The sequence below is a fragment of the Gekko japonicus genome, unplaced genomic scaffold, assembly GCF_001447785.1.
Source record: "Gekko japonicus isolate JY-2015 unplaced genomic scaffold, Gekko_japonicus_V1.1 scaffold6297, whole genome shotgun sequence".
NCBI lineage: Eukaryota > Metazoa > Chordata > Lepidosauria > Squamata > Gekkonidae > Gekko > Gekko japonicus.
The window spans coordinates 18,824-32,429 of NW_015173319.1; the positions used below are offsets into that span (position 1 = coordinate 18,824).

At 45.6% G+C, this 13,606-nt stretch overlaps 1 protein-coding gene across 1 annotated transcript in view; it reads right to left on the reverse strand.

Moving 5' to 3' along the window:
* LOC107120210 (protoheme IX farnesyltransferase, mitochondrial-like) overlaps window positions 1–12,857 on the reverse strand; it is a 19,874-nt gene extending 7,017 nt beyond the window's left edge. The window contains exons 1-2 of the mRNA XM_015422855.1: window positions 12,640–12,857; window positions 8,451–8,575 (exon numbers count right to left, since the gene is read on the reverse strand). The gene's annotated coding sequence lies outside the window, so the exon portion shown is untranslated. The remainder of the gene's footprint in view (window positions 1–8,450; window positions 8,576–12,639) is intronic.
* Window positions 12,858–13,606: the final 749 nt, after the last annotated feature.

The window sequence follows — 13,606 nt, forward strand, 5'->3', positions numbered from 1 at the left end:
GAGAATCTTACCACTATTTCCCCAGGCAGATTGTTCTTCTTTATATATCCTGAATATGACCTATAGGCCACATCCATGTCGTTGAGCAATAAATCCGCTTTTATCTCTGTCACTGGGGCAAGTAAATCACTCATAAGTTCTTTAAGATTCTCCCCTTTATTTTCTGGCACTCCCTGGAAGCGAAGGACCATATTGGCTTTATCCATTTGAACTTGTAGCATCTGATCTTCCAAAGAATGAGTTTTCTTTTCCAAATTTTTCACTTTCTTTTTCACTTTCTGCGTTGTCACTGCCATTTCCTTTACTTTTTCTGCATCCTGCTTCATTACTTGGATCAAGTCCGTTATTTGCGTTTGCTGGGCAGTGATGTTTGTTGTAACCGTTGCAAGCTCTTTTTGCTGTGCTGTGATGTTTGCCGTCACTGCCATCATCTGTTCTTTAAAAACATTGAGCTGTTCCAGCAGAGGGCGCATGATCTCAGTCATAGCCTTCGTAGTCTCACTGGTCGTTTCCGGTCTCGGGGACTCTGGTTTAGCTTTTAGCAGTCTCTCTGTCCTTGTCCCTCTTGCCCACCATCTTTTCTCCACTTGTTTACTTTTCGCAAAAGTTAAAAAGTCTCTGAATATGTGCTTATCTGTATCGCACGATGGGTGAGTACTTTTGGGCAATCGCGCTTTCATTTTTTTCCCGCTCCCCTCCCTTTTTACTTCTCAGTTCGTGCGCATGGGAGGCATCCCTCCCCCGCCCGCTTTACTCTCGCCGCGTTGGAAGGGGAGCGTCTTTCTGTTTAAAATTCGATTCTGGGTTGACTCACGTTCATAGCTGGTCTTGCGACCCCTTTTCCTTCATCGTTTTTTGCGCTTGATCTCCCAAGCTTGTCCCGGCCAGCTTCACTTTTACCATTCGGTCTCTCAGCAGAACGGACCACTGGAGCGAGAGGGAGCCTCAATTCCATGGCATACCGCCATGGAAGCGGCTACCCCCTCCAAGCTCCTTGGCCAGGTGCCCTCCCCCAGGCTCCTGGGGGGGTCTACGAGCCAGCTCCCCCCCTCCATTCGCCGGAGCACGGAAACACCCCCGGAGCGTCCGGGAGGTGATTCCGTGTTCGTGCCACCATCAACCACCTGATTGTCTTTATTGTTGTACTAATGTTTTAACAGATTTTATCTTGTTTTAACTGTGGTTGTACATTGCCCAGAGCCCTGCAGTTAGCAGGGGTGGGGCAATTCATAAATATTAATAACAACAACAACATGGGGCTGGTGGCACCTCCACACACCATGGTGGGGTTCAGGCATTATGGGTGGGCCACAGGCAGGTCTGTCATTCCTCATCTGGGCTGAGGGGAGGAGAGGCCCCCCAACTGGCAGCACCACCATTGGTATTTCTCTGGTGCCAGATGTGTGCCTCCACACGCTTCCACTGGAGATGCCCCCCTAAGGTCCTGCTTCGCAGAAGCCTCCGGTGATAGCATGGGGTCTTGTACCCCGGCCCACAGATGCTCCATAGGGAGGCACTGCAGCATGGCATAGCGCAAACTGCTAACAGCTTCAGCGCTGCCAAAGTCTGCACAGCTCTGCGGCCCCCTGCGTGATGGAGGCATCAGAATCGCATCTTCAGCGGGCCAAATGCCCACTTGATGATCATGTGTGTTTGTTGGTGAGCTTGGTTGTAGGCTGCACAGTCCGGTGGGTTATCTTTGGGATGCGGCATCAGCAAATACAGCAGCAGAAGATACCCTCGGTCACCAAGAGGGAATAGTACATGAGGCTTCAGGGGTGTTGTCCTCTGCTCTATGTCCACCCAGCCATGCCCATCATACTAACCCAGGAGCCATCTTTTGCCCTATGGCCAGGTGGCCAACAAGGGATTGACGCCAGATGCAGCAAAGATCTGGGCGTCACAGACACTGCCTGGGAACTTGGCCACGAGGTCCATAAAGATGCCCTGGTGGTCACAAGAGGCCTTAACATTCAGGCTGTAGAAGTGGTAGCCCACCATAAGGGCTACATGGGTGCAGTCCACAGCCCCGCCACTTTGAGGAATCTGCCAAATGCAGCAAACCCTGCCCTGACGGGCACAAGGTTGCCCTCTTCAGTGGGGAAGCGCACATGCTCCTGGAGGTGCGCAAGCATGGCATTCAGAAAGCTGTGTAGGCAGCAACTAGCAGAGGACTGTGACACCTCAAGCACCCCTGTGACAGCCCCCTGGAAGGATCTGGTGGCCAGGAACCTTGGGGAGAATAGGATTTTCCACAAGATGGGGATGGCACGGGGAGCAGGAACGTGGCCCTGGAGGGCTGTCCCAAGCTCCTCACAGGGCCTGGATGGCAGCTCTGTCTAGGGAAAGCCAACTGAGGCAGGTGCTGTCCAAAAGACAGAGTGCTGAAGTTGAGCCCAGTACCAGCAGGCGTGACACCTCCTCCACCATTGTTGTGCCACCCAGTGGAGCTCCGGTAGCAACTGCATGTGGTGCACCACATGCATGGCAGGTAAAGGCAAAAGGGGGGCACCATCCTGCCTGCAGCTGGCCTGTCCCTGCAGGAAAAGGGGACAGTGTTCACAAAAGTGGTGGGCAGCCAGAGCCACAGTCATCCATATGGCCAGCATCCTTCCCCCTATGGGATGCAACCTACCTCCTCCGTGAGCAGTTCATTGCCCAACACCCGCAGCTGCCACAACACAGGATTGCTCTGCCCAGCAGCCTAATGGATTAGACCGAGATCCATTCAATCCAACCATTTGTTTCCAATAGTGGACAGTGAGATGTCTGAGACCCTTATAAGAGGAAAGCCATTCGCTATTGTTCCCTCCAGTATCCAGCACTCAGAGTTATACTCGCCCTAAACTTGAAGGTTCGTTTCAGCTATGTGACCCATGAATGAAGCCACTCACACATCTTATACCTATATGGATGTATCCAAATGGCCAGCAATAAAATGGTGTGAACATATGAACCTGAGACTGTGACATCACAAGAAAATCTTGGGAGTCGTATCCAATTGCTGCCCTTTGCCAGTGGATAAGCAGTTTACTTGGCTAATGGAGAGTACTTTTTGATTATATCACCCCTCCTACTGCAGACCCTACTTTGCCTCAGCTATGCTATTCACAAAGGTCCCCAAACAGAAGTAGAAATTATGGACATTTATTGGGCTGCAGCAGGAGGGAAGAAAGCACCACAAGTTCTCTGCAGTCACACTTTGCTGCATACATCTAGGGCTTGGTAAGTATACAGCAGTGGTGGAGAACCTATGGCATGCGTGCCAGAACTGGCACTCAGAGCCCTCTCTGTGGGCATGCGTGCCGTTGTCCCAGCACAGAGTTTGCCAAAGTTCCAGCCCCGCCCCTCCCCTCTCTCACCAAAAGCCCTGCTGCAATCAGGTCGGTGCCTTCAGCAAAGGGCAAGGGAGGCCTCCTACCAGGCCTTTGGGAGGCGAATTCCATGGACTATGCCCCCCTCTGTTTCCAATGAAGTGCACCTACCGACAGCGCGCCCTGACGAAACTCATGGCTGGCCACTTCGTTTCTGGAGGATTGAGGCAGTGCTTTCAGGCTCCTCCTCCCGCTTGCTGTTGCTGCTTCTCTTTCCCCCTACAGCGCGGGTTAAGGGGGAAGCCTCAGCAGGAGCGGCTGCCTGCCCCTGGCCTGACATCAGGCGGGAGAAGCTGCGTGTGTGCAGCCCAGAGACCCAGTGCACCTATGTATGCAGGGCCAGTGCCAGCTCTACGGCAGGAGGGGCGGCGAGGGATGGTTGCTCCCAGTCTCTCCTCCCCCCCTCCTCCCCCCCTACAGTACCTGGCTTTTCAAAAATGCATCTGACTTCTCAGGGCTGTATGCATTGCCTAACATGTGCAAGCGCGAGAGAGCAGGTTTATGAACTAAGGAAGAAGGATGAGAGGAAGTTATTTGTTTAGTTCCAGGTGACCCCATATCAGCCCATAGTGTGTGTGTGTGGGGGGAGCTTTCCAAGTCAGAAATGATAAGTGGCACTCTAATTAGGAGGAGGGAGAGAGGCCGCCTCTTGTACTCTTGCACTCCATTCAGATGCATCTTGAAAAGAAAAAAGAAAACTAACACCCTTTTGGCAGCTGCCTTTGAGTTGTTAACGCTTTCTCAGTGCTCAGGAAAAGTGAAACGCTCACAAACAAAACATCAGACCTACGGAAAACAGCTGGGTCAGAGGAACGTGGCCTTTAATTAGAGAGGGAGTGAGAGCCCAAAAGTGGAAACCAGGGCGAAGGGGCTGCAGAGAGGGAGGCAGGAAAAGAAAGTGCGCACATAATAGGGGCTGCAAAACCCATCCCGTCCCCCGACCTTTTACAATTGCAAAAGTCAGCTCCAGCTGGGGTGGTTTTTCCCCTCCCTTTGCAAGCCACCATCTCCAAACTGTTGTGGCTCTTTAAAAGCAGAGCAAGAAGGCACTGTGCTGGGTAACTCGTAGCTGGGAGAGCAGCAAGTGGCTGAGGGCAGGTTCAGTAAGAGTCTTCAGGACCTCCCCTTGCACGAAAAAGAAGAGGAAAAGGAAACTCTATTCATAAACCTGCTCTCTCGCGCTTGCACATGTTAGCAATGTATACAGCCCTGAGAAGTCAGATGCAGAAAGGTCCCCACCCCATCATATGCACCGTTTATTTCAATGCCAGTTAATAGGGTTGCCAACCTCCAGGTAGGGCTTGGAGTTCTCCTGGAATTGCTACTGACCTCCAGACTACACCGATCAGTTGCCCTGGAAGTAGGGTTGCCAACTCCAGGTTCAGAAATGCCTGGAGATTTGGGGCTGATGCCTGAGAGGCTGGCATCCCTATTAGGTGGCAGTAATGGGGGTGCCTCCGTAAACCCCAGGGATGAAAACTAGAATATCAATCAAGAGCATAAATAATCCAGTTCCTTTCTATGCTCATAGATCAAGATGGGTAGCTGTATTAGTGTATCTGTAGCAGAGGAAAAGAGCAAGAGTCCATTGGCACCTTAAAGATTAAATTTTTGGCAGGGGATGAGCTTTCACGAGTCACTGTTCACTTCTTCAAATATTGCAATATGATTGATTTGTTACCAATGTTCCACCATCGTCACATAATATTGTACACTAGCACTTTATGACTGGTTTTATATTTGCTCTGTTTTTATCTGTTTTAATTTTTTATGTAAACTGCACTGAGCCTGCTTTGGTGGGGAGGGTGGGGTATAAATCAAATAAATAAATAAATAGTAGTTAGAGTGCCTCTGCGTAGCAACCCTGGACTTCCTTGGCAGTCCCCCATCCAAGTACTAACCAGGGCCAACCTTGCGTAGCTTCAAATGGAAACACTTGAAAAGATATAAGGGATGACAAAGGACAGCACAGTTAGTTCTGAAAACGAAATCCTTAAAGTGTGGAATTCTCTGCCAAATAATTTTAAGTCAATGAAAGCACTTGGGATTGGTTTCCTTACTTTGTTTGGATCATCTTATGCTTGTGAGCAGCTGTTTTCAGCTTTGAATTATATCAAATCTGACACCAAAAACAGACTAACAGATGACCTGAGTGCTGCATGTGTTGCTCTCAAACTTACAAAGTATGAGCCAAGGTTAGACAAATTATCAGCATGCATACAACAGCAAAAATCACATTAATTGTTCAAAAGCATGCCAAATGCAAACTTTTACCTTTCAATAAAAAGTTGTTTGTATCATTGAAAGCTCAGTTATTGTGTTTTTCTTTTAAGACAAAATATGTTAATGTATGAGTTGTTTTTTCTAAACTAAAACCTCAGTATTCAGGTTAAATTGCCGTGTTGGCACTTTACAATAAAAAAGTGGGTTTTGGGTTGCAGTTTGGGCACTTGGTCTCTAAAAGGTTCACCATCACTGGTATACAGGGTTCAAGTAACAATAGTATTGAGATTGTTAGACATTTAGGACTTTCTGTCCTAAACTGCTTCTTAATTATTTGTCATCATAAAAGATTTATTGTAGTGGAACCTTTTTAAAGTTCCACAAGACACTATTGCTTTGTTGTACTTTCAGCCTCAATGTAACATTGTTCGGTATTTCTATAAAATGCCCATATTTTTGCAACGGTACCAACATTCCATATTAAATATATATTATATGGTACTACATACAAATAGCTACAATACCATTCATTCATACATCTTGAGAACAGGATACCACAAAATCATATCATTTATCATCTTGTTATCATTTGTTATTGCAATGCTGAGAAGATAAAAGCCCACCTCTGGTAGATCAACGGATTGAGGACGTTAGAACTCTATCAACGTTTGAACACATGGCATATAGATGGCAACTGAGTATGGACTTGCTTTTAGAAATTTGGAAATCATTTATAGAAACTTACCTGGAGACTAGGAATAAGGACCGTTGTGGAAATAAATACAACGAGCTCTACAAAGAGGGTGGCTATGTGCCCTAGCCTTGGGCACTCAGCATCAATTTGATGTGGTGACCTCAACAGGTATAGTGACACAGAACTTACCATTTTCTTCCAGGGAACTGATCTCTGCCGTCAGAAGAGCAGCTGTAATTCTGAGTTATCTCCAGCCCTCCCCTGGAGATTGGCAACAATGACTTCCCAGGAATAAATGGCTCTTTTGTTGGGTAGAGTCTATGGCATTGTACCTGTCTGAGGGCCCACCCCTCCTCAAAACCCACCCTCTCCAGGCTCCACCCCTAAAATCTCCAGGAATTTCCCAACCTGGTGGTGGCAACCCTACCTCCTTCCCAGCCAACCATCAACCTACCTTTATCTGTCCCTCTGAATTAAACTTTCCATCTCCCCCCCCCCCACCTGCAGCCTCTATCTAGGAAAAGTAGTCTTCCCAAGCAGGAGGGAAATGACCTCAGCAGGGTATAATGACAAAGATTCCACCCTGCAAAGCAGCTGTTTTCTCCAGGGGAACTGAACACTGCCATCTGGAGAATACTTTTAATTCTGAGTGATTTCAAGCCCTCCCTGGAGATTGGCAGCAATGATTCCCCAGGACAAAATAACTGCTATGGAGGGTGGAGTCTATGGCATTCTATTCAGCTGAGGCCTCTCCCCTCCCCAAACTCTGGCCAGTTTGGTGTAGTGGTTAAATGCACGGACTCTAATCTGGGGGAACCGAGTTTGATTCCCCACTCCTCCCCTTGCAGCTGCTAGATGACCTTGGGTAAGCCATAGTTTTGTCAGAGCTGTCCTTGAAAGGGCAGTTCTGGAAAGAGCTCTCTCACCCCACCTACCTCACAGGGTGTCTGTTGTGGGGAGGGGAAGGGAAAGGAGTTTGTAAGCCGCTCTGGGACTCCAAGTGAAGGGTGGAGTATAAATCTAATCTCTTCTCTTCTTCCATGGACTCCACCACAAAATCTCCAGGAATTTCCCTACCTGGAGCTGGCAGCCAATGAGTCTCCCACCAAGGCCTTTGCCTTTTCACTGACAGAACCAAGCTTGGTTGCCTAGCAACAGCCAATGAGGGAAATGTTAGCCCCACGGCAGGAGGAGAAGAGAACGGTTTGACAGCCAGTGGTCCATCTCAGTAGCCAGTCTGTCACAGAGGAGCCAAGCAGAAGTAGAAGCGTCTTTGTCAGGAAAGACAGCCGTTTTGGAAGGTTATTCTGTCAGGGAAGAGTATCCAGGCTGGCAGTGGGCAGGGTAGAGGAGCGGACCCAGCACCCAGCCAATGGCACACGAGTACTCTTGAGTGGCAGTTGATGGGCCAATGGCTGATAGAAAGCACAGCACAGCCAATGGGAGAGCTGGAAAGTGCCAGCACGTTGGGGCTTATAGCTGTTATATTTTTGTCTCATCCTTATGTCTTTTTTCTTTTTCTTTTTTTTTAAAAAAATCTTATTTAGTTTTCCCTTGTTCTTTTTTTCTGTTTTTAAAGGTTTTTTTTAATCTTGTGATGATATGTAGTTGGAAAAGTTCCTGTTCTCTGACCTGCAATTATTTCTATCGAAGATAAAGCTCTAAATGCACAAAGCTAAATAAATATATATGGCCTGTCCCTATTAAACTATATGGAAAAAGCAGTTTGCCCAAGATCTTCATGTGCACACCCGAACAGAAACATAGCTTTAGCCAGAATTAAAACAACATAAGTGACTAGAGGAAGAATGCTTCCCCTGTGCTCACTAGGACAGCTTTAGAGCCAATGTGGTGTAGTGGTTAAGAGAGGTGGACCCTAATCTCAAGAACTGGGTTTGATTCCCCACTCCTCCACCTGAAGCCAGCTGGGTAACCTTGGGTCAGTCACAGTTCTCTCAGAACTCTCTCAGCCCTATTTATCTCACAGGGTGTCTGTTGTGGGGAGAGGAAGGGAAGGCAATTATAAGCCACTCTGAGACTCCTTCGGGTAGTGAAGAGCAGAGTATAAAAACCAGCTCTTCCTCTTTATAGTGAAAAGTATGAGGAAAACTTTTTCAACAAAGGCTTTGTCTCTTGGTGCTAGCATTTCATTAGCTTACCATTCGCTTGAGGAAGTTTAACTGTTGAAATGTAACTCCTCTTGCTTTGGTGAACCTGAACAAACATGCAAATTTGCATGGCACTTGTTGCATGGCTTTTTCCTGAAGGTACGGGAGAAAAGTTCCTACAAAAGAGAAAAGATAATGACTAAATTTATTTACAGTTAGGATGAAAAGTAAACCAAGTATTGACACGTAGATATGCAGCAAGACAAAGTATAGGAAAGTAAGGGAGACATGATGTTTGCAAAATCTTACAGGAAGTTGTTCAAGGTTTCCTGCCAAACAACCCATCAAGCTAATCTCTTACACTCCTGCTACTGCCATTGGCTATAAAACTGTTTATAACTAGATGAGCATCAACAAGATGGAATATTTACTTAAAAGTAGGTATTGCCCATAAAAGTAGCATGGAGAGTTTAACACTACTAGCTATAAGACAACCATAAAACTTCATTTTTAATTGTCACAGTAAAACTCTCATGACAACAAAGGAAAACAGTGAAGCAATGTTTATGAGACTGGTGTACGTGTTTTAGTTCCTCAAGTCGATATACCACAGTTGTAAAGAAGACTCTCTAAAAAAACTGGCTTTTGTGTCTGGAACAAGCCGTTTTGTTTAACATGAATTTTTCATACCACTGACCAACAGTACAATCCTAAACACAGATTTAGAAAGATTGATGCAACTCTACTTAGAACTGCACAGTGAATTACTTAGAAAAACCACATCTAGTGATATGCATTACTCTTTTTTATACAAGACATACATTCTACTGAAAAAAACACATGTATTTGGCTGGAACAGAAACTGATCTATGCTGGAACTGGGGGGGAGGAGAATCTGGTGACAGACATTTTAAACACAGGTGCCTTTAAAAAGATAAGAGACATCCAAAGCAAAAACTGCAATACTTGTTGCAGCATCACCTACTAATTTCAATTGCCGCTTTCCTACTCCTGTTTTAACCGCTGCAACTATGAATTCACTTATAGATTCGAAGTCAACTCTCTCCACCCCTCTGCATATACACACATTGATTATAGCCCTCCTACAGACAGACTTAAAAAGTAAAGGTAAAGTTTCCCTTGCTCGAAAGCCAGTCGAATCCAACTCTAGGGTTGCGGTGCTCATCTCCATTTCAAAGCTGAAGAGCCAGAGCTGTCCGAAGACATTTCCGTGGTCATGTGGCCGGCATGACTAAACACCAAGGCGCACGGAACGCTGTTACCTTCCCACCAAAGTGGTACCTATTTATCTACTTGCAATTTCTTGCTTTCGAACTGCTAGGTTGGCTGGAGCTGGAACTAGAGACGGGAGCTCACTCCGTCATGCGGCACACTCGGGTCTCAAACTGCTGAACTACCGACCTTCCACAGCCTGCAGTTCAGCGTCTTAACCACTTGAGCCACATCAGTATAAAGGGTGACCAGACAAGTGCCATAAAATTATGGTTTTAACAGAGAAATGAGAGGTCATTTGCTGTGTACTGTGATTTTGATAAATGCTATTATCCCATATGGCAGAGAACCTGTGTCTAACAGACTGATTCTACTGATTTCAAAAGGCGTTGGTACAATGAGCTCTACTCAGAATCAGGTTATAAATGCTGTCTGAATTTCCTTTCAAAATATAAATTTATTACTCTTGCTTTTTAAAGGAAAATGAGAAAATCTGTTTGCATGTGATTAACTACCATTAAGTAAAAGATGTTATTTGCAAACACTATCTGATAAAAAGAGGACGGAAGGCAGGAAGGAAGGCAGGAAGGAAGGTAATATGCTGATCTCTCAAGGAAGGACTCTTAGCAGTTTTCCATGTTGTCAAAAATTAGCAATGTTGAGCTATTATGAAATACAATAGTATTACCCTGTTTAGAGTACTTAGTCAAGTTATTGCATATACCCCCATCTCTAGTAATACTTTGCAAAGTATCAATGGGGCAGTGCTCAGCAACAACACAAAAAAACCTTTAAATATCATGGCAACTTTAAATACTATGGCAACTATAGGATAATACCGGAAATAACACAGAAAAGCAGACAGTTTGGCATGTGTACCATACCAATTTGCTTGGCTACTTCTAATGAGAGATAGCTCATTAATTCACTCCTTGGTTTCAATTTTGAATAGGGAAATCTACAGGGCAGGGATTGCACCTATTCCCAGTAGCAAAAAACTAATGCAATATGATGGGTTAGGTTGTTGTTGATTGGAAGTGCAAGCTATAAACTTAGTAGAGCAAGGGTACTGCCATGTACTACTGATACTATAGATAGCAATCCGACAACAGCAATTTCTGTTTTTAACCTTTCGCCTAAACTCTTGCTTACTCAAAGTATATGAACATTCTTCTAATTCCTCTTCACTCCGTGCAATCTGGCTTCTGCTCCTTGAGTGCCACTGAAGTTTCACTCACCAAAATCTTTTCAGTGCCTGGTTTAGAGGTCCCATTCTCTTTGACAACCCTACTGCCTATTTATCACTCTGCTGCTTGATTTCCTTCATGTTATATCTTATGTTTCCACACTTGTGTCTTTGGCTGGTTCTCCTCATTCCTCTACATTTCTCACTCCACAAAGTTTAAGGATTTCTTCACACCCTTCTGCTATTCTATTTCTACAAACTATCCACGGGTCCTTAAATCCTATGGTATTTCACCTTGCTTTATACTTTTTATACCATCTGACAACACACGATTCATCCTGTGGACATTTCTGGCTACATCTTTGACTCTTTCCTTGCTTTGCTCGTCATACTGGCTTGACTTCACTAGAGTATTTCTGCAAATGTGTCTCCATCTACCCACATATTGTGACTTCTTCACCTTCTCCCTCCCACCACAGCAGCAATACACCACTCAGTCAATTGTTAAGTCACTTCTGTTCACCCTTCGCAACACAGCAAGAGCAGAGCCCTTTCTCTTGGTCATCTCAGCAAAAGTTCTGGTTCAGGCACTAGTCCCAGGCACCAGTCCCAGAACGTTTATGCCAGTCCCAGCATCCATCACTCTACTCTGGGGGTTGTTAGTCCAGACCAGTGTTCCCTCTAACCTGAGTTAATGTGAGCTAGCTCACAGTTTTTTTTAGCTTCCTGCTCACACATTTTTGTCTTAGCTCAGGAAGCATGGCTCCAAAGCAAACTAATTTATGCATTAGCCAAATCGCTCACTCACAACTTTAATGCCAGTAGTTCACAAAGTAGAATTTTTGCTCACAAGACTCCACAGCTTAGAGGGAGCATTGGTCCAGACCCAGTGCAGTTTATCTTGACCCAGGTACCATCATTCCACGTGGGGGTGATTATTTCAGTCTCAGAACGTTTATACTAGTCCCAGAGGTCCATCATTCCACTGGGGGGGCTATCAATTCTATTCCAGGATACTTTTATTCTACTCCAAGGGAAAATCATTGCACTCTGGAGACTTTCATTGTAGGCCCAGAGACCATAATTCTATTATAGAAGCTATTATTCCAGCCCTAAGGCAGGTTTTCTCAAGATCCCTCCTACATTAAAGTTGCCATTTCTGCATACTGCCATGTATTTCAATGCAGTCCATGCAAGTCAATTGGTATTCCTGGCTCCCATTATATCCAATGGACCTTCAGGCATCTCTCATGGTTCCAAATGGGCACTCTTGGCATTCGTTTTAGTACACCTTTGCAAAGATTTCACCTCTTAAATGATTCCATCATTTTTCCTTTACTGCTCCATACCATTAGAATTTCTTCAACCAGAACATCTGTATCATTCTTATCTCTTTCTTTAAATCCTTCCTCAAAGCCTACTTTTGTCAACACCCCCTACTGAAAATTAAGTTTAAGCAAGTGAAACTGTGCACATATTCTTCACCTTTCCTCTTGTCTTTCCCTAAAATGTCGGATTGAAAATTTCTCAGGGCTGGGACCTAAAGCTTCCCATCCCCATAAAACACTATGCATATGAATGTCTATCAACAACATTGTTATTAAACAACATGAATAGTCTCCCAACAAAATACAAGCAATAACGGGGAAGCAAAGAAATGGCTCTTCTCTCATCATGCCTCGTTTACAAGCTTCCCGCGGTCTCAAAACTAAAAAGGGGAAGGGGGAAAATAAAAGAAGCGAAAAGTGGGGAGGGGGTCAAGAAGACGTTTCTTTCCGCGATACTTTAAACCACGAACCCTCCCCTCGGCATAAACTTTACCTATCAAAAAGTATAAGGACTGCTGTAGTATAAAGCCACCATTATCCTCTTAGCGACTCAGGCCATCCACCGAAAGAACAAGAACAGTTGTTCACGCTCCCTCTTTATTGGTGCCTGCAAAAGCCCGAGACGGGTGCAGACACAGAGGAACGTCCGCTACCCAGCTCCCGTTCTGCCCTTCATTAGCCAGGATTCATGGGCGCCGCCATCTTGGCCGACTTGACCTCCACTCAGGGTTCAGATTTCCTTCCGGAGCGCAAGGCGGGACCTCCTGGACTGGCAGGAAAAGTGCCATCAGGGCTTGAACTGAGAAGGGGAAGTTAGCGGAGGGTTGAAAAATGTCGCGGCTATCTAATTTTGAGGCAGGCTGAGATTGAGTTTACCCGTTTCAATTTTTGCAGAAACATTTTTGTGTCTATCACAGGGTCGGCTCTAGAGGAAAGGAATGCGTGTATTTACGTTAAAAGTAGGTGTTACTCATATGTTATGTATTACGTTAAAAATAAGTATTTCCACTTCTGTTGTAACTTTCAAAGGCACTGAAGCCTGCTGGAGAAGGGCAGAACAGGCGTTTGGCTGTGCAAGATCATATAGTCGCATAAAATTAGCTTTGCGATTTTCACACAGTAACAACCTCTATGCCTTGCTGCTTGCTTGGGGCTTGCTGATGAAGGCACAGCAATCCGCTCAGTTTTTTTGTGGCAGGGTGGGCTATAGGATGGCACCTGCTGCTCTTGCAGTATGGAGAAGAGGAAAGCGTTGTGGTTCTGTGAAATACGGACACATGAAACTGTCTGCAGAATTGGTCCTTCTGCCTGCCTGAGCTGACTCCGGTAAGGATTCCAGGCAAAGGAAATGGTAGAACAATTAGTGTGAATGCAAGGAGTCCTGTGTAGGGGCAGACACGCCCGTGTAAATCAAACAAAAATGTCGCCTCCATCACTGTCCATAAGAAAAAGAACTAGCG